Here is a 20,830-nt window from a genome sequence, read left to right on the forward strand (position 1 = left end):
GTGTCCACATCAATACAGAAAATATTTCTGAACTAAAGTAGCAAATAGGCAGCAACACTGTAAGAATAAGAGAGTATCACACTTTCAATAATGGATAGAACAACTGAACAAAATATCAATACAGAAAGAACAAACAATAATATAGATTAAATCAGTGTCATGCAAGTTAGGCCTGGGGTACAAAATGAAGCAGGGGAAAAGCTAACCGACTTCTGCCAAGAGAATGCACTGGTCACAGCAAACACCCTCTTCCAGCAACACAAGAGATTAGGCTGATTATATTCTTTGCAGCTGAAGATGGAAAAGCTCTATAGAGCCAACAAAAAGAAGACAAGGAGCTGGCTGTGGCTCATGAGCTCATTACTGCAAAATTCAGACTTAAAAAGTGTAGAGAAAAGCACTAGGCCATTCAGGTACGATCTAAATCAAATCCCTTATGATTATACAGTGGAAGTGACAAATAGATTCAAAGGATTAGATATAATAGACAGAGTGCATGAAAAGCAATGGATGAAGGTTTGTAATATTGTATAGGAGGTGGTGACCAAAATCATCCCCAAGAAAAGATGGAACAAGGCAAAACGGTTGTCTGAGGAGGCCGTACATAAAACTGAGGAAAGAAGAGATGTGAAAGGCAGAGGAGAAAAGGAAAGATATGTTCTTCTGAATGCACAGTTCCAAAAATAGCAAGGAGAGATAAGGAAGCCTTCCTATGTGACCGTTCCAATGAAATAGAGGAAAACAATACAATGGGAAAGACTAGAGATCTCTTCAAGAAAATTAAGATACCGAGGGAACAGTTCATGAAAGATGGGCATACACACACACACACAAAAGACAGATAGTACAGACCTAACAGAAGCAGAAGATATTAAGAAGAGGGGCAAGAATATAAAGAACTGTACAAAAAAAGATCTTAAAGACTCATAACCACGATGGTGTGGGCATTCACCTAGAGCCAGACATCCTGGTGTGCGAAGTCAAGTGGGCCTTCAGTTCAGCGCAGTTTAGTTGCTCAGTCATGTCTGACTCTTGGCAACCTGATGGACTGCACCATACCAGGCTTCCCTGTCCATCACCAACTCCTGGTACATACTCAAACTCATGTCCATCGACTCAGTGATGCCATCCAACCACCTCATCCTTGATTGTCCTCTTCTTCTCCCACCTTCAATCTTGCACAACATGAGAGGCTTTTCCTATGAGTCAGTTCTTTGCAACAGGTGCCCAAATTATTGGAGTTTCAGCTTCCCTGGTGACTCAGACAGTAAAGCATCTGCCTACAATGTGGGAGACCTGGGTTCAATCCCAGTGTCGGAAAGATCCTCTGGAGAAGTAAATGACAACCCACTGCAGTACTCTTGCCTAGAAAATCCCATGGAAGGACAAGTCTGGTAGGCTACAGTCCATGGGGTTGCAAAGAGTCAGACACTACTGAGTGACTTCACTAACAGCTTCAGCACCAGTCCTTCCAATGAGTATGCAGGACTGATTTCCTTTAAGATGGACTGGTTGAACCTCCTTGCAGTCCAAGGGACTCTCAAGAGTCTTCTCCAACACCACAGTTCAAAAGCATCAGTTCCTTGGCACTCAACTTTCTTTATAGTCCAGTTCTCACATCCATACATGACTACTGGAAAATCCATAGCTTTGACTAGATGGATATTTGTTGGCAAAGTAACATCTCTGCTTTTCAATATGCTGCATAGGTTACTCATAACTTTTTTTCCAAGGAGCAAGTGTCTTTTAATTTCATGGCTGCAGTCACCATCTGCAGTGATTTCGGAGACCCCCAAATAAAGTCTGTCACTGTTTCCATTGTTTCCCCATCTTTTTGCAATGAATTGATGGGACCAATGCCATGATCTTAGCTTTCTGAACTTGAGCTTTAAGCCAACTTTTTCACTCTCCTCTTTCACTTTCATCAAGAGGCTCTTTAATTCTTTTTCACTTTCTGCCATAAGTGTGGTGTCATCTGCATATGTGAAGTTATTGATATGTCTCCCCACAATCTTTGGTTCCAGTTTGTGCTTCATCCAGTGCAGCGTTTCTCATGATGTACTCTGCATATAAGTTAAATAAGCAGGGTGACAATATACAGCCTTGACGTACTCCTTTTCCTATTTGGAACCAGTCTGTTGTTCCATGTCCGGTTCTAACTGTTGCTTCCTGACCTGCATATAGATTTTTTTCAGGAGGCAGGTCAGGTCAGGTGGTCTGGTATTCCCATCTCTTTCAGAATTTTCCACAGGTTCTTGTGATCCACACAGTCAAAGGCTTTGGCATAGTCAATAAAGCAAAAATAGATGTTTTTCTGGAACTCTCTTGCTTTTTCTATAATCCAACGGATGTTGCCAATTTGATCTCTGGTTTCTCTTCCTTTTCTAAATGCAGCCTAAACATCTGGAATTTCATGGTTCATGTAGTGTTGAAGCCTGGCTTGGGCAATTTTGGGCACTACTTTGCTAGGGTGTGAGATGAGTGCAATTTGTGGTAGTTTGAACATTTTTGGCATTGTCTTTCTTTGGGATTGGAATGAAAATTGACATTTTCCAGTCCTGTGGCCACTGCTGAGTTTTCCAAACTTGCTGGCATATTGAGTGCACCACTTTCACAGCATCATCTTTTAGGATTTGAAATAGGTGAACTAGAACTCCATCACCTCCACTAGCTTTGTTTGTAGTGATGCTTCCTAAGGCCCACTTGACTTCACATTCCATATGTCTGTCTCTAGGTGAGTAATCACACCATCCTGGTTATCTCAGTCATATAGATCTTTTTTGTATAGTTCTTCTGTGTATTGCCACCTCTTCTTAATATCTTCTGCTTCTGTTAGGGCCATGCCATTTCTGTCCTTTATCGAGCCCATCTTTGCATGAAATGTTCCCTTGGTATCTCTAATTTTCTTGAAGAGATCACTAGTCTTTCCCATTCTGTTGTTTGCTTCTATTTCTTTGTATTGATCAGTGAGGAAGCCTTTCTTGCTATTATCTTCTTTTGCTATTCTTTGAAACTGTGCATTCAGATGTGTATATCTCTCCTTTTCTCCTTTGCCTTCACTTCTCTTCTTTTCTCAGCTATTTGCAACACCTCCTCAGACAACCATTTTGCCTTCTTGCATTTCTTTTTCTTGGGGACGGTCTTGTTCACTGCCTCCTGCACAATGTCATGAGCCTCTGTCCATAGTTCTTCAGGCACTCTGTCTATCAGATCTAATCCCTTGAATCTATATGTCACTTCCACTGTATAATCTTAAGGGATTTGGCTTAGGTCATACCTGAATGGTCTAGTGGTTTTCCTTACTTTCTTCAATTTAAGTCTGAATTTGGCAATAAGGAGTTCATGATCTGAGCCACAGTCAGCTCCTGGTTTGTCTTTGCTGACTATATACTTTTTCCCCTTTGGCTGCAAAGAATATAATCAATTTAATTTCAGTATTGGCCATCTAGTGATGTCCATGTAGTTTCTTCTCTTGTGTTGTTGCAAGAAGCTGTATAGTATGACCAGTGAATTCTCTTGACAAAACTCTGTCTTTGCCCTGCTTCATTTTGTATGCCAAGGCCAAAGTTGTCTGTTACTCCAGACATCTCTTGACTTCCTCCTTTTTTTCATTCTAGTCCCCTATAATGAAAAGGACATATTGGGGGGATGTTGGTTCTTGAAGGTCTTATAGGTCTTCATAGATCTGTTAAACTTCAGCTTCTTCAGCCTTGCTGGTTGGTTCATAGACTTGGATTACTGTGATATTGAATGGTTTGCCTTGGAAACAAACAGAGATCATTCTGTCATTTTTGAGATTGTACCCAAGAACTGCAATTTGGACTCTTTTGTTGACTCTGAGGGCTACTTCATTTCTTCTAAGGGATTGTTGTCCACAGTAATGGGTATAATGGTCATCTGAGTTAAATTCATCCATTCCAGTCCATTTTAGTTCACTGATTCCAAAACTGTCAATGTTCACTCTTGCCATCTCTTGTTTGACCCTTTCCAATTTACCTTGATTCATGGACCTAACATCCCAAGTTCCTGTACAGTATTGTTCTTTACAGCATCGGACTTTACTTCCATCACCAGTCACATCCACAACAGGACATTGTTTTTGCTGTTGCTCTGCATCTTCATTCTTTCTGGAGTTATTTCTTCAATGATCTCCAATAACATATTGGGCACCTACTGACCTGGGGAGGTCATTTTCAGTGTCCTATCTTTTTGCCTTTCATACTGTTCATGGGGTTCTCAAGGCAAGAATACGGAAGTGTTTTGCCATTCCCTTCTCCAGTGGACCATGTTTTGTCAGAACTCTCCACCATGACCCACCCATCTTGGGTGGCCCTATATGGCATGGCTCATAATTAAACAAGTCATTGAGTTAAACAAGTGATTACTGTGGTCCATGTGGTCCATTTGATTACTTTTCTGTGACTGTGGTTTTCATTCTGTCTGCCCTCTGAGGGTTAAGGATAAGAGGCTTACGGAAGCCTCCTGATGAAAGACTGACTAGGGGAAACTGGGTCTTGTACTGATGGGCAGGACCATGCTCAGCAAATCTTTAATCCATTTTTCTGTTGATGGGTGGGGCTGTGTTCCCTCCCCATTGTTTGACTGGAGACCAAGCTATGGTAGAGATAATGAAGTTAATGGTGATCTCCTTCAAAAGGTCCAGTGCACACAATGCCACATTCAGGGCCCCAGACCCTGAAGCAGGCCACCACAACCCACGCCTCCGCTGGAGACTCATGGACACTGACAGGCAAGTCTGGGTCAGTCTCTTGTGGGGTCACTGCCCCTTTCTCCTGGGTCCTGGTGCAGAAGGTTCTGTCTGTGCCCTCCAAGAGTCTGTTTCCCAGTCCTGTGTAAGTTCTGGCGGCTCTATGGTGGGGTTAATGGTGACCTCCTCCAAGAGGGCTTATGCCTTACCCAGGTCTGCAGCACCCAGAGCCTCTGCCCCAGAGCAGTGCACTGCTGACCTGTACCTCTGCAGGAGACACTCAAACACTCAAAGGCAGGTCTGACAGTCTCTGTGGGGTCTCCTGGTGCTCACAAAGTTTTGTTTGAGCCCTCTGAGCATCTCTGGCGGGTATGGGGTTTGATTTTAAAAGTATTTCACCCCTCCCATGGTCTTTCTGGGACTTCTCCTTTGCCCTTGGACGTGGGATATCTTTTTTTGGTGGGATCCAACATTCTCCTGTGGATGGTTGTTCAGCAGTGAATTGTAATTCTGGAGTTCTCACAGGAGAAGATAGGCATACATCCTTTTACTCCACCATCTTGATTTGTATTGGATTGATTCCAGTATTCTGACCTGGAGAATTCCATGGACCATAAAGTCCATGGGGTCGCAAAGAGTCGGAAACAATTGAGCAACTTTCACTTTAACATAGTATTCTTCTTTACCATTCTCTCTCCCTCTGTTTCTCTTTCAATACTCCTTTTACTTTACTCCCCTATAAGCACCCTTCTTCCATCACTCCTTTAATTAATCTTTTTCTAAGAAGTTGATATCTTTTTCTTTTCAACCTATTCAACTGCTTCCTTCTTAAGAATTATTCCACAATTCATACGTAGAAGACTGACAAAACTCAACTGAGTTATCATTCCTGGGTGAAGGCTGATTAAACCAGGAGGTGGTAGTGGTAAAGACTCCACCTGCCAATGCAGGAGATGTAAGAGATGCCAGTTTGATCCCTTCGTCAGGAAGATCCCCTGGAGAACATGGCAACCCACTTCAGAATTCTTGCCTGGAGAATCCCGTGGACCGAGGAGCCTGGCGAGTTATGGTCCATAGCGTCCCAAAGAGTCGGACACGACTGAAGTGACTTAGCATAGCACACAGCACAGATTAGGGATAGATTCTTGATCCAACTGGGTTATATAAACTCCTCTGCTATTTTGAGATTAAAATTCAGAATCCTAGCTAGTCTCTGATGCTAATTACACTGAGTAGATGTGAAAATAGACACTGAAAGAAAACTAAACTTCTAATCAGAAGCCAGTCTGCAGAAAAGAAAGAACTGGAAAAAGAGACGAGTGGAACAGAGCCCTTGACACTGTCTAGGCTAGTCCTTAGACCTGGCTGAATTTCCATGTCTTGTGTTCTCTGAGATGCTTTTGTATCTTTATCAGATATTTTCTTGTTAATTAATTGTAGTATAGTTGTGGTGAGACTGTATAAGCTAAGTCGCTTCAGTCGTGTCCGACTCTGTGTGACCCCATAGACGGCAGCCCACCAGGCTCCCCCATCCCTGGGATTCTCCAGGCAAGAACACTGGAGTGGGTTGCCATTTCCTTCTCCAAAGCATGAAAGTGAAAAGTGAAAGTGAAGTCGCTCAGTTGTGTCTGATTCCTAGCGACCCCATGGACTGCAGCCTACCAGGCTCCTCTGCCCATTGGATTTTCCAGGCAAGAGTGCTGGAGTGGGCTGCCATTGCCTTCTCCAGGGGAGACTGTATAACCTTAGTCAAAAGAATCCTGTCATGGAATTTCTTTTTCTTTTGACTCTCTCTCAAGCTCTTCTTTCACTTCCTCTCTTTGCCATTTCTGATATTGCCCGCCCCGCTCCTCTCCTCCCCTTTTCAGGATTGAGATAATCCTCTTTACTAACAGTTTTCTCTTCTTTCCCTGTTGCCTTGTTCTTCTACTTAGTATTTATATCTCTCTTTCTACTTCTCCATCTGTGTTTTCCTCCTAATGACACTTCTGAGCCTTTTCTGCCCATTCTTAACATAATTCTCTTCTAGCATTTCTAGGTCTGTTCTCACTTCATTGCTTTCTTTTTCTTTCTCATTCACCATTGTCCATTCTTGAATCTAATGTGTCTCAATGTGAGGCTTGTGAAAGAAAGTGAAGTCACTCGGTCGTGTCCGACTCTTTGTGACCCCGTGGACTGTAGCCTACCAGGCTCCTCCGTCCATGGGATTCTCCAGGCAAGAATACTGGAGTGGGTTGCCATTTCCTTCTCCAGGGGATCTTCCTGACCCAGGGATTGAACCGGGTCTCCTGCATTGCAGGCAGACGCTTTAACCTCTAAGCCACAAGTAAGGCTTGTACCTGTACCCAAATCTTTCTTTAAGGCTTTTTAAGCTCTGAAACTTCCCATCTATGTGAGATAGAAACCTATAATTCTATATTATTAAAAAACAAAACTAAAGGAAAAAGCTGTTTCATCTCAAAATATAAAAACATGCTACACACAAAAACATATGTAAATATTGTATGAATTTTTCTCATCAAGACCACTTACCAAAATCTATTTCATTTTTCTTTTCAGTGAAAGAAAATTAAATAGACTTCAAGTGCTTCAGGGTCAATATGTCATGATTTTACTAAAGCATGCAGACCAAAATTATCAGCTTGTACTATGTGAAAATCTGATAAGTAAGGTTTAATCTTGTCCTCAGTTAAAAACCCCACCATCTAATTGTCCTTCATTGTTCTCCTTACACAAGCTGAAAATATGCAGATGAGTGAAATTTCGATGAAGGTAACGTTTATAGTCATTTCTGGGTTAAAGAACAAGATTTATTTCACTTTATGGGAATGTATTTCCTGACTTTTGTCTTATTGCATTATTATCAAAGTGCTGTAGTGCTAAATTTGGGAACTTTCCCAGGAATACAGACTGTAAGTGATTATGCAAACATCTAAGCAAAGGCAATCTCCATTATGCACCCCGACTGTCAGAAATCCTTTGCAGTTTACATTTTGTTGAATATAACAGTTTTCTGTCTGCTGGAATTCCAGAGGAAAATTTGAATTGTTTTATAAGTATAAAAATATATAGGTATGCTGTTGCCAATAATTTGAACTCACAGAGATGAACCTGTTTGAATCATTCCCATGGACATTCATTTTCTTTTATCAATAGACTATGAAAACTTTGCTAGCCAATATAAAACAAAAGTTGGGTTTCAGATTATGATCTCTAACATACCATATAAGAAAACTGGCCTGAGTAATCATATAATTCTCTGAGCCTCTATATGTCAACCTTAAGTCAAATATGCTTGTTTTGCTACTGCTAATAAGGTATAAGATTATAAATTCTTCATGCTAATTGTTGCTGGGGAGTGACTAGGATGTGACGTGAAATTATTCAGGTTTTAGTTTACTGATTTCCATGCATGCATAAAATATTCAAAAAGATTTGCAATAAAAAGCTTTATGCATTGAATTTTGTAATCATTATTTCATTCAGGTGTCTGTTCAAATATCTCCTCCTCAGAATCCAAATTCAGCTTGTCTAAATAAGAACTTCCCTTTTACCATTTATAACCATATCTTGCCTTAGTGTGTCTATAGATATATGATCCCTTTAAAATTGTGGACAGTTATCTGTTTACTGTTCCTTTCCCAGCTATAACATTGACTTCACAAAGGAAGGGATTCTGCCTTCTTTAGTCCCAACTATGTCTCCTTGCCTGAAAAGAGTCTTTCTTGGAGAATGAACAAATCATAGAACTAGCTATAATGATTAAAAAAAAAAGATGGAAGTAAAGTAGAAAGAGATGAAAGTAAATGAGTCAGAACAGAATGATTGTTGAATAATCTAGTATATACACATAACTTAAACGATTAACATGATGTCTACTTTGTAGTAAAGGTTTGTTGTTTTTTGAGGGGACGGATAACATTACATGAATAAATCAGGACCTGGAATTTTATATCCAATATAATCAACACAGTGTAAATTATACCTGGGGGGAAAAAGACTGAGAAGAAAAACCCCCAAATATACCTAAACATGTTTCTGGATGAAGACATAATGGATTTTATTTCTAAATATTTTGCAATTATTATTTATCACCTGTACTCAGATGAGTGCAATTGTGCGGTAGTTTGAGAGCATTCTTTGGCATTGCCTTTCTTTGGGATTGGAATGAAAACTGACATTTTCCAGTCCTGTGGCCACTGCTGAGTTTTCCAAATTTGCTGGCATATTGAGTGTAGCACTGTCACAGCATCATCTTTCAGGATTTGAAACAACTCAACTGGAATTCCATCAGCTCCACTAGCTTTGTTCATAGTGATGCTTTCTAAGGCCCATTTAACTTCACATTCCAGGATGTCTGGCTCTAGGTGAGTGATCACACCATCGTAATTATCTTGGTCGTGAAGATCTTTTTTGTACAGTTCTCCTATGTATTCTTGCCACCTCTTCTTAATATCTTCTGCTTCTGTTAGGTCCATACCATTTTTGTCCTTTATTGGGCCTATCTGTGCATGAAATGTTCCCTTGGTATCTCTAATTTTCTTGAAGAAATCTCTAGTCGTTCCCATTCTGTTGTTTTCCTCTATTTCTTTGCATTGATCACTGAGGAAGGCTTTCTTATCTCTTCTTGTTATTCTTTGGAACTCTGCATTCAGATGCTTATATCTTTCCTTTTCTCCTTTGCTTTTCGCTTCTCCTTTTCACAGCTATTTGTAAGGCTATGGTTTTTCCAGTGGTCATGTATGGATGTGAGAGTTGGACTGTGAAGAAAGCTGAGCGCTGAAGAATTGATGCTTTTGAACTGTGGTGTTGGAGATCCAACCAGTCCATTCTAAAGGAGATCAGCCCTGGGTGTTCTTTGGAAGGAATGATGCTAAAGCTGAAGAAGCTCCAGTACTTAGGCCACCTCATGCGAAGAGTTGACTCATTGGAAAAGATCCTGATGCTGGGAGGGATTGGGGGCAGGAGGAGAAGGGGATGACAGAGGATGAGATGGCTGGATGGCATCACTGACTCGATGGATGAGAGTTGGAATGAACTCTGGGAGATGGTGATTGACAGGGAGGCCTGGCGTGCTGCGATTCACGGGGTTGCAAAGAGTCGGATATGACTGAGCAACTGAACTGAACTGAACTGTACTCAGAAAAAATAAGGAAAAAAGGAAGAAAAAAAAATAGTGATTGAGAATTGACTATTAGAGACTGACAGATTAGCTAACATGCCAAAACACGGTAATATGAAGACTTTAACAACTAATAATAGTCCATGATGTCTTTTGAGTACTCATTATACGCAGGTATCATTTGAAGTCTTTATATAAACAAAAAATTGCCTAGTTCTTCTAATTACCAAATGAGGTCAGTATTATTATTGTTGTTATTAATACTAGTACTATTATTTCTATTGTATAAATATAACCCACAGAGGTTACACTACTTCCCAAAGTTATCCAGCTAAGAGATGGTGGGCCTGAATTTAAAGTCAAAGTGTTAGTCTTTCATTTGTGTCTGACTCTTTGCAAACCCATGGACTGTAGCCCCAGCAGGCTCCTCTGTACATGGGATTTCCCAGGCAAGAATACTGGGGTGGGTTGCCATTTCCTTCTCCAGGGGATCTTTCTGGCCCAAGGATTGAATCCAGGTCTCCGGCATTGCAGGCATATTCTTTACCACCTGAACCACCAGGGAAGCTTATAAATTTAAAGCCTTGTCTAATTCAGGGTCTTAAAAGTAAGAAAGGAAATAGTTGATTTAAAAATAAGAATAAAGAACAAAATATCGTTTAATTCATAAATTCTTATTTAGTTTTTTTCAAAATAAAGCAGTGTAAAATGTATTATTTACTACTTGAAAAGGCTCATTTGGGGTTTAGTCAAACATACAAAGCAGTCTTGAGTATTTGGACATAAATGTGCAAGCTGCTGCTATAATGTAAATTGGTGAGCTACAAGACACATATTATGTTATAATTATAGTCTTTGATAACATACCAGGCTACTATGAATGGCAAGTGGCCTTAATAACTCAGAAATCTGTATGTAAAGAAATCTCATTGAGTCTCATCTTTTTAAATTTTTTGTTTTAACATGTACAATGCTTTTATGGATTTGGGTCTAGATGACATTTGGAAGTGGTCTGAAAACGCTTCTTTCTATTTTTAATTTATATTTATATCTATTTTAATATATATAATATAAATTTGTATATATTTAAATCTATATTTTAAAAATATAAACCCTTTGGAATTAAATGGCTTGGGTTTGAACTCAAATGAACATTTTTCTCTAGGATAGTATTCATGAGGCACTATACACAGAATAGATATATGATGGAAAGTTAGGTAAGAGGATTTAATATTTCTCTAATGTTCAGAATATAGGCCATTTTGGTTCCATAGAGCTAAGTAACCCAATTGTTATTTTCAAAATTTAGAATTCCAGGTATTTATGACTTATTAATTATAATAAATGGGTTAATTATATAACTATAAAAGTGATTGAAGTCACAGCTGACAGCTGAAAATGCCTTTACAAAACAATATACCCAATTCTGTTCTCAGTGAAAACAGTTCAGGAAATTTAATTTAGGATGCCAGGTGGCACAATAGGTTATACATTAACTTGTCCCCTCTGGAAAATTAAATTTGAATTTGGCTCTGGTCACAAATGAAATGAGTCATTTGGTACATGCCACTAAGGATACTCACAAAAAGCCAAAATGACATTTCATTGAAAAATCACCTGTTAAGAAAAATATCTGCAGTCACTGGGGAATTTTCAAGAAAAATAAACAAGTGCTAAGGCAAAGTGAATGGGATCTAAGGCCTATTGTAGACTATAGCCTTGCTGGAAGTCTGGAGGAAGGATCATGCTGTGAAATTTATGAGTTTATATGCAGAGAGAAAACCTTAATTTTTAGCCAGTACTTCCTGCTTTCCCCTGTTTCTAGATCTAAGGAGAGTATTCACTTATGTCCAAAGAAAATTTTCCTTTTTTCCTTGTCACAGGTTTAGTCAAATGTCATTTTGTATCAAATTATGAAGGATTACTGAGCTCACTGCAAGAAATCATCTAATTGTGATTTTGAACCATATGTTTTGATCTTCCTTTTTTTTCAGATAAGTAAACAATCCAATTATGAATTGTGTTCTCTCCTTATTAGGGAATGAAGAAATGTACAGTTGACAGACTTCAAAGATAATCTTTTTTGCATTAAGGCTTGTTCTTTTCACTGTTTCATTCTTGTCCATACAATAATCACACAGCAAGAATGTGGAGAGATGATGACATTAATAAGAGAGCAATAAAATTCCCAACATAAACAATAAAAGCTCAGTCCTTTCATGTTCACTAGTGGAGAAATAAAGTATAAAAGTTCTAAAATCAGATTAATTGCTCATGTTTCAAGTACTTATTACTGGATTCTAAAAAGACATTTTTAATTCTTTGTTTTGGGGCCTACAAACTTTCTTTCTGCTCAAAGTAATATCCAAACCCATGCTTAATTATTCCATGACTGTTGTCAGGCCTCTTTCTGATAGTTGACGCTTTCAAAGTCTGAGTGGTCTTAGGCATCTTAGCTGTCAGGCCTGAATGCAGGGGCAAACCAAGGAAACCTCTAGCTTACAGTCTTCCCTCAGCAGGCAGATCTCAGACCATTATACCCATCACTGAAGAGAGCTTATGATAAAAATTTATAGCATGACTACGTTATGTTAATGACCAAAATTTATTCACAAGATCCCTGAATTTTATTCCCAACAGTACTTGCTAGATAAAAGTCCTTGTTTAGCAATCTTATGAGACCTTAAACAAGGGACAAACCTCACTCTAAGTAGATTAATACATCCTTCCTTAGTGCAAACATGCAAATGTATCTTTACAAAAAAAATGCACTGACCTTCTGGTAAACCTTACTTAGGAACAATGGCCCTAGATTTATTAATATTCTCTATGCACATAGAAAGGAGAAATTATTGCAATTGGGATGACTGGGGAAGAAAAAAAACCAATAGCAAAACTCAATAAATACACATGCATAAAAATGGATATATTCAATTCTTCTACAGAAAAGAAGAAAAAAAATTTTTATAAGCATAGCTTCTGTATTCTCTATGGCCTAACAGAAAATTAGCTCCTTGTACACTATTTTATGTTTTTTTTTTTCTTGTATTATCTTGGGAAGCCTAAAAACTAAAAATTATTGCCAGTTTTATGTGATAATATCTAGACCTATATTCTCTAGCAAGGGCACAATATATACAAATAACAAGGAACTCTTGCTGAAATGTTCAAATGTAATGGATGAAATTATTGGTATTATTATTTTGCTTTGATTATTTTCAGATTTGTAAAATCTGACAAGGAGACTGGCAATTGTGAAAACAAAAACAGAACTAGCAATATGTATTGATGCACCGTCTCACTTCTAAGAGATAGGCACTGAGTTTGAGCCACTGTAAACAAAATTTTTTTAGGATTCTGCACGATCATATATTTCTATCTTAGTCTGGAGACAAATTCCACTTTTCAACAATAGGTATAAAACCTTTCAATTTACTATCTAGTTTTCAAATGACAAATTGAAAAGCAAGTGGCAGTTTTATTAAATGTTAAATCCAGTCTTACTTTTTCAGAACTTCTTTTGTTACCTTTAAAATAGAGTTCCAAACATAACCAGAATCTGTGAAAATACTTTAAAATCAATGGTGAATAGAAAATTAGGTCTGTGGAACTTTCAGAATTCATTTCCTTAGCCATACCATTATAGAAACTTTTTCTCAGGATTGGAAAGACTATATTAGGCCTGAGTTGGGATTTATTTAAGGTTAGCATTGTAATGATAACACAATATTATATTGTATTTTCTAATATTTACAATTCTCAGGTTTATGACTCAATTAATGGGAAAAGTCTATCAATTTCTTTATTTTTAATGACTTTGTTTCAATAGACTTTTAATTTGTAAAATACACTTCTAATTGTATGTTTTTAAAGGTTATTTGGGCTTATTATAGCACAATTAGATCACGTAATTCATCAATTTAAACTCCTTCAACGAGTACTTATGGCTTTTAGGGTAAAAAACCATGTGTGCATACACATATTTCTTTTAGAGTTTTTAGTTATGAGCACCAAAACCACTCTATTTTAAGGAAGAAAAGGTTTTCCTGTTGGAGTGCCCATGCTAATAATGGATAGCTAATGGAGAGACTTGGAAGACACAGATATAAGGGAAGGCTAGTGCCATATGCTCTGTCGTGTCTGACTCTTGGCAACCACAAGGTCTGTAGCCCGCCAAGCTCCTCTGTCCATGGGATTCTCCAGGAACGAACACTGCAGTGGGTTGCCATTTCTTCTTCCAGGGGATCTTCTGGACCCAAGGATAGAAACTGTAACTTCTGTATCTTCTGTACCACAGGTGGATTCTTTATCCCTGAGCCATTGGGGAAGCTCATATTTGGCAGAGTTTGAAATACAAGTTCCAAAAAGAGTTAATAATTGTAAAATATTTGTAAAATACTTGTTAATATTTGTAAAATATTTAGAGCTGGACTGGATGCATAGGAAGATCTATATGTATACTTGCTAAATAAAATATATAGCCAGGTAATTTGTGCCTGGGCACAGTCACAGCTAACTTTTAACAAATACTAATCATTTTATCCAAAGAATAGCAAGGAGAGATAAGAAAGCCTTCCTCAGCTATCAGTGCAAAGAAATAGAAGAAAACAACAGAATGGGGAAGACTAGAGATCTCTTCAAGAAAATTAGAGATACCAAGGGAACATTGCATGCAAAGATGGGCTTGATAAAGGACAGAAATGGTATGGACTTAACAGAAGCAGAAGATATTAAGAAGAGGTGCAAGAATACACAGAACTGTACAAAAAAGATCTTCACGACCCAGACAATCACAATGGTGTGATCATTCACCGAGAGCCACACATTCTGGAATGTGAAGTCAAGTGGGCCTTAGGAAGCATCACTATGAACAAAGCTAACGGAGGTGATGGAATCCCAGTTAACCTAATTCAAATCCTAAAAGATGATGCTGTGAAAGTGCTTCACTCAATATGCCAGCAAATATGGTAAACGCAGCAGTGATCACAGGACCAGAAAAGGTCAGTTTTCATTTCAGTCCCAAAGAAAGGCAATGCCAAAGAGTGCTCAAACTACTGCACAATTGCACTCATCTCACACACTAGTAAAGTAACGCTCAAAATTCTCCAAGCCAGGCTTCAGCAATACATAAACTGTGAACTTCCAGATGTTCAAGCTGGATTTAGAAAAGGCAGAGAAACCAGAGATCAAATTGCCAACATTCGTTGGATCATCAAAAAAGCAAAAGAGTTCCAGAAAAACATCTGCTTTATTGACTATGCCAAAGCCTTTGACTGTGTGGATCACAAGAAACTGTGGAAAATTCTGAAAGAGATGGGAATACCAGACCACCTGACTTACCTCTTGAGAAACCTATATGCAGGTCAGGAAGCAACAGTTAGAACTGGACATAGAACAACAGGCTGGTTCCAAATAGGAAAAGGAGTACGTCAAGGCTGTATATTGTCACCCTGCTTATTTAACTTATATGCAGAGCATATCATGAGAAACACTGAGCTGGAAGAAGCACAAGCTGGAATCAAGATTGCTGGGAGAAATATCAATAACCTCAGATATGCAGATGACACCACCCTTATGGCAGAAGTGAAGAGGAACTAAAAAGCCTCTTGATGAAAGTGAAAGAGGAGAGCGAAAAAGTTGGCTTAAAGCTCAACATTCAGAAAACAAAGATCATGGCATCTGGTCCCATCACTTCATGGGAAATAGATGGGGAAACAGTGGAAACAGTGTCAGACTTTATTTTTTGGGGCTCCAAAATCACTGCAGACAGTGATTGCAGCCATGAATTTAAAAGACGCTTACTCCTTGCGAGGAAAGTTATGACCAACCTAGATAGTATATTCAAAAGCAGAGACATTACTTTGCCAACCAAGGTCCATCTAGTCAAAGCTATGGTTTTTTCAGTGGTCATGTATGGATACGAGAATTGGACTGTGAAGAAAGCTGAGTGCCGAAGAATTAATGCTTTTGAACTGTGGTGTTGAAAAAGACTTGAAGGTCCCTTGGACTGCAAGGAGATCCAACCAGTCCATCCTAAAGGAGATCAGTCCTGGGAGTTCTTTGGAAGGACTGATGCTGAAGCTGAAACTCCAATACTTTGGCCACCTCATGCGAAGAGTTGAATCACTGGAAAAGACCCTGATGCTGGGAGGCATTGGGGGCAGGAGGAGAAGGGGATGACAGAGGATGAGATGGCTGGATGGCATCACCGTCTCAATGGATGTGAGTCTGAGTGAACTTTGGGAGTTGGTGATGGACAGGGAGGCCTGGTGTGCTGTGATTCATGGAGTTGCAAAGAGTCAGACACAACTGAGCAGCTGAACTGAACTGAATCATTTTATTGCCTTTACATCATTCATTTCAGATATAATACCCAAGCCTAAGTTTTAGATACTCTTATATCCTTTCCTGCCATTAGGTGCCATTTCCTTCAGTCTCCATAGTGAGAATTTAAATGGATATTCTACATGTTGGGTCCTCTTTTACCAGTAGAAGGAAAGGTTAAAGCCGATGATACCCTATGCCATGAAATGTTCAGAAAATTACTCCCTTGGTTCTCTGATTTCCTCATTCATCTTTCTACTTATACCACATTTCAAAAAACAATATTCCCCTTATAACATAACCAGCCTTAAAACTGCAAATATACATAACCCAGTTCCCTCCAGGAAGGCAAATGATCCAAAATCTCATCAGTTTTTTCAGAGAGCTGCTAGAATTTTGGTGTATAAGCCCAAGATTTTTAGGTGGCACCTTTTATTTCCTCAGGTCTATTTATATCCCATCTCAATAAAAAATGATCTATAAATGCTAGTAAAAGAAAGAGAAAAAGAACAAAAAATATAAGCAAAAATACAGGGAAAACAATCTCTCTTTCTGCAGGCATAGTTCTGCAATGGGGCTACTGTTGATATTTATGGTTTTTAACTCTTTTGCCAATTCATTATTATTTTTGCCTTTAGCAAGAACTTTGACCATGTTTGTTTATTCCAACTTGGAAGGATGACCCAGAACATTCTTGTGGGATGTGAGCTTTACAGAAATGGGAATGGACTACAATAGTCTTCCATTCCCTTCTTCACAGAACAGTTGAAATTAGGGGAATCTCTGGTTCCATTCATGCTTCAATTTATTCTCTCTCTCTCTCTCTATCTATATATATATATATAGATAGATAGATAGATAGATAGATAACTGATATATTCTAGGCACAGCTCTATTCTATGGAAATTTTTAGTAGACAAAACAAGACAATGATCTCTGTCCTTGAGTCACTTATATTTAAGCACAAAAGTGATATATGATTAACACTGAACATTATTTTGTATATAGCATTAGAATGTAATAAGTATGAAAGAGAATATGTAAAGAAGCAGAAAGAGGGTTGGAATTTCTGGACTGCTGAAGTATAACCCAATTTTCCTTCAAACAGATCCACTGCCCATGGTGACCATATAAACTTCTCTTTGGGATTGTTCAATAAGTGGCATATAAAAACTCCAAAGCTTAGGTAACAATCAATTTTTGATTGGTGGAGATATTCGTTCAGTTACACAAGGAAAAACAAAAAACTCACAAGTGGATCATTGAGTTTTCTAAGGGCAGGCTCCATGTCAAACTAAATGCCAAGAGGCCTGACACTTGAGTTCTGGTTATTAGAGAAAGTAAAAGTTGCTCAATCAGGTTCAGCTCTTTGCGACCCTGTGGACTGTAGCCTGCCAGGCTCCTCTGTCCATGGAATTATCCAGGCAAGAACACTGGATTGGGTTGCCATTTCCTTCTCCAGGTTATTAGAGAAAGACAACAAAAATACAAACCGTTTAGCATGTCCTTTAGTATACTGTCCAAGCCTGAAAATGATTTGACATCTTGTGCTGAAGAAATACATTTTTAATAGACATTTTATAGGATACTTCTTGATGATCAGTTAACTGATAAGGTTTATGAATCATAGTTTTGAAATTTACTTTTTCCATAACATGATTTCTTTACAACAATCATATCATCATACCAGGAGAGTGGATAAGGTGTTTACCAATCCCATGAATGTTTGTGCTGGCATAACATGATGAGCAGAGAAAACAAATCTCAATCTAGAGCAGGGGTCCCCAACTGGGATACAATGCTTGATAATTTGAGATGGCCCTGATGTAATAATAATAGAAATAAAGCACACAATAAATAGAATGTACTTGAATCATCCCCAAACCATCCCCTCCCCTCCCAGGTTGAAGGAAAAATTGTCTCCCATGAAATGGGTGCCTGGCACCAAAAACGCTGGGGACCTCTATGAGAGTACATGTCTCTTCTATACTTCCTCCAAATGGAAGGTGTTCAGTGTCATAAGCTGAATAGCAGGTATCTAGTTGGGTGCACATTTGTGGTATGTTATTGAGTTGGGGTCTTGGGGTGGTGGGTGTTACTGAGTCCCTTGGACTGCAAGGAGATCAAACCTGTCAATTCTAAAGGAAATCAACCCTGAATATTCATTAAAAGGACTGATGCGGAAGCTGAAGCTCCAATACTTTGGCTACCTGATGCAAAGAACTGAGTCATTGGAAACGACCCTGATGCTGGGAAAGACTGAGGGAAGGAGACGGGGATGACAGAGGATGAGACGGTTGGATGGCATCACTGACTCGATGGACATGAGTCTGAGCAAGCTCTGGTGCTTGGTGATGGACAATGAAGCGTGGCATGCTGCAGTCCAAGGGGTCACAGTGTTGGACATGACTGAGTGACTGAACTGAACTGATCACCTATATAGTACCTAGTACCCAGGAGAAATTGATGTATACAGTCTCTTTAACTGCCACACTGCTCAATCTTCAATTCGCCTTCCAGCTGCCACCAGAGTAATTTCCTATAACAGAAATTATATTCTGCATCACTCCTTAGAATATTACAGGTGTCCTTAACTATCAAACTCCAGAGCTCTGCCCCTTTGAATTCATTCTCTATTATTCTTCTCTCTATTCAGTCCACCGCCTATCAGCTTGTGAACTGTTCCCTAGGGACCTAACATAAAATCTTTCTATTATCCAAGTTTATGCCATTTGTGCTTTTCTTTATCTGGAACATCCTTGACTACTCTTACTTGAATTTGAAAGTGAAAGTTGCTCAGTTGTGTCCAACTCTTTGTGATCCCATGGACTATACAGTCCATGGAATTCTCCAGGCCAGAATACTGCAGTGGGCATCCTTTCCCTTCTCCAGGGAATCTTCCCAACCCAGGGATCGAAGTGGGGTCTCCTGCATTGTAGGTGGATTCTTTACCAGTTGAACCACAAGGGAAGTCCAAAAATACTGGAGTGGGTAGCCTATCCCTTCTCCAGCAGATCTTCCTGACCCAGGAATTGAACCGGGGTCTCCTGATTTCAGGCGGATTCTTTACCAACTGAGCTATAATGCTATCACCATTTACAGAAGATCTACTACACACTAGGCCATTAGACTATATATTAATATATCAGAAACTTGCAACAATCTTTCTAGTAGTTATACTTTCATGAAATATATGGGGAAATTGAAGCTCTGAGACTTGATGTCATGTATCTCAAGTTCACACTGAGGTGCCAGATTTGACTCTAGCCCAGAGGTAATCCCTTTTCTGTACCATGTATGTTTTAGAAAATGACACTCCTAGAAATGGTCTCTTACATACCCAAGTTCTCTTAAATTACGGCACTCTCATCTATATTAAGTGATCACTCTAAATTCTCTATAGTATTGTACTTCTTTTATAATTCTATTACATTGCATTATAATCACATTTTCCTAAATAATATCTTATTAATCTTTGTATGTTTGGTCCATAGTAAGGACTCAATACTCACCAAATGACTAAATGCATTAATGGAATTCACAATATCTACCCTCCAATTTACATTCTATTTTTTGATCTATGATAATTTTTTCTAGCATTTACACATACTTTTGGATATTAGCAAGAAAACAGGATTTAAACTTCCCACTACGTTGCTTCATTTAAATCTATTTTTTAACGTTTTGCTTTTCTGTTAATGAATGCTAAATTATTTACTCTTTTTACTCAAACCAATACTGTCATGTAGACATTTTATTGGTGATTAATACATGCAGGAGGGCAGGATCTTTGTGTTTTTATGTCACTAGTATGTATTCATACCTACCGCCATGAAAATGCTTGGTAAGTACATGAAGTTGGAACCATAAATAGCTAGTAAAAGAACCTGAATAGCTAAATCAGTCTTGAGAAAGAAGAAAGCTGAAGGCATCACAGTCCTTGACTTCACATGATGTTACAAAACTACAGTGATCAAGACCATATAGTATCGGCATAGAAACAGACACACAGATTTCACACAATGAAACAATAGAAAACCCAGAAATAAATTCACACATATATGATTTCTGATGAAGGATCTAAGTGTATACAATTGCAGAAGGACAATTGTCTTCAGTAAATAATGCTGGGAAAACTGAACAGCCACATGCAAAAGAATGAAACTGAAGCACGATCTTATTCAAAACACAAAATTAACTTAAAATGAATTAAGATTTAAATATATAACCTGAGACCATAAAATGCTTAGAAGAAAACACAGGCAACAAGCTTTTTGACATCAATCTTAATGAAGTTTTTTTTTTTTTTTTTGACATCAAAAGCAAAGGCAACATCAGCAAAAATAAACAAGTGGTACTACTTTAAACTGAAAAGCTTCTGTGTAGCAAAGGAAGAAGTGAAGTGAAGAGAAGTTGCTCAGTCTTGTCTGACCCTTTGCGACCCCATGGGCTGTAGCCTACCAGGCTCCTCTGTCCATGGGATTTTCCAGGCAATAGTCCTGGAGTGGATTGCCAAAAAAAAAAAAAGCATCACCAAAATAAAAAGACAACCTACTGAATGAGAGAAAATATTTGGAAACAATGTATCTGATAAAGGATTAATCTTCAAACTATATAAGAACTCATACAACTCAATAGCAAAAATAACTCAAATAATCTGATTTTAAAAATGGGCA

General features: G+C 38.5%; 1 long non-coding RNA gene across 1 annotated transcript; it reads left to right on the plus strand.

Moving 5' to 3' along the window:
- The first annotated feature begins 426 nt into the window (after positions 1–426).
- Positions 427–20,137, plus strand: LOC120858451. Its single transcript, XR_005719871.1, has 3 exons — positions 427–537; positions 4,751–4,754; positions 20,125–20,137. It is a non-coding gene; the product is annotated as an uncharacterized LOC120858451 (long non-coding RNA).
- Positions 20,138–20,830: the final 693 nt, after the last annotated feature.

Source organism: Oryx dammah, unplaced genomic scaffold (genome assembly GCF_014754425.2).
Source record: "Oryx dammah isolate SB20612 unplaced genomic scaffold, SCBI_Odam_1.1 HiC_scaffold_29, whole genome shotgun sequence".
In the NCBI taxonomy this organism is placed as follows: domain Eukaryota; kingdom Metazoa; phylum Chordata; class Mammalia; order Artiodactyla; family Bovidae; genus Oryx; species Oryx dammah.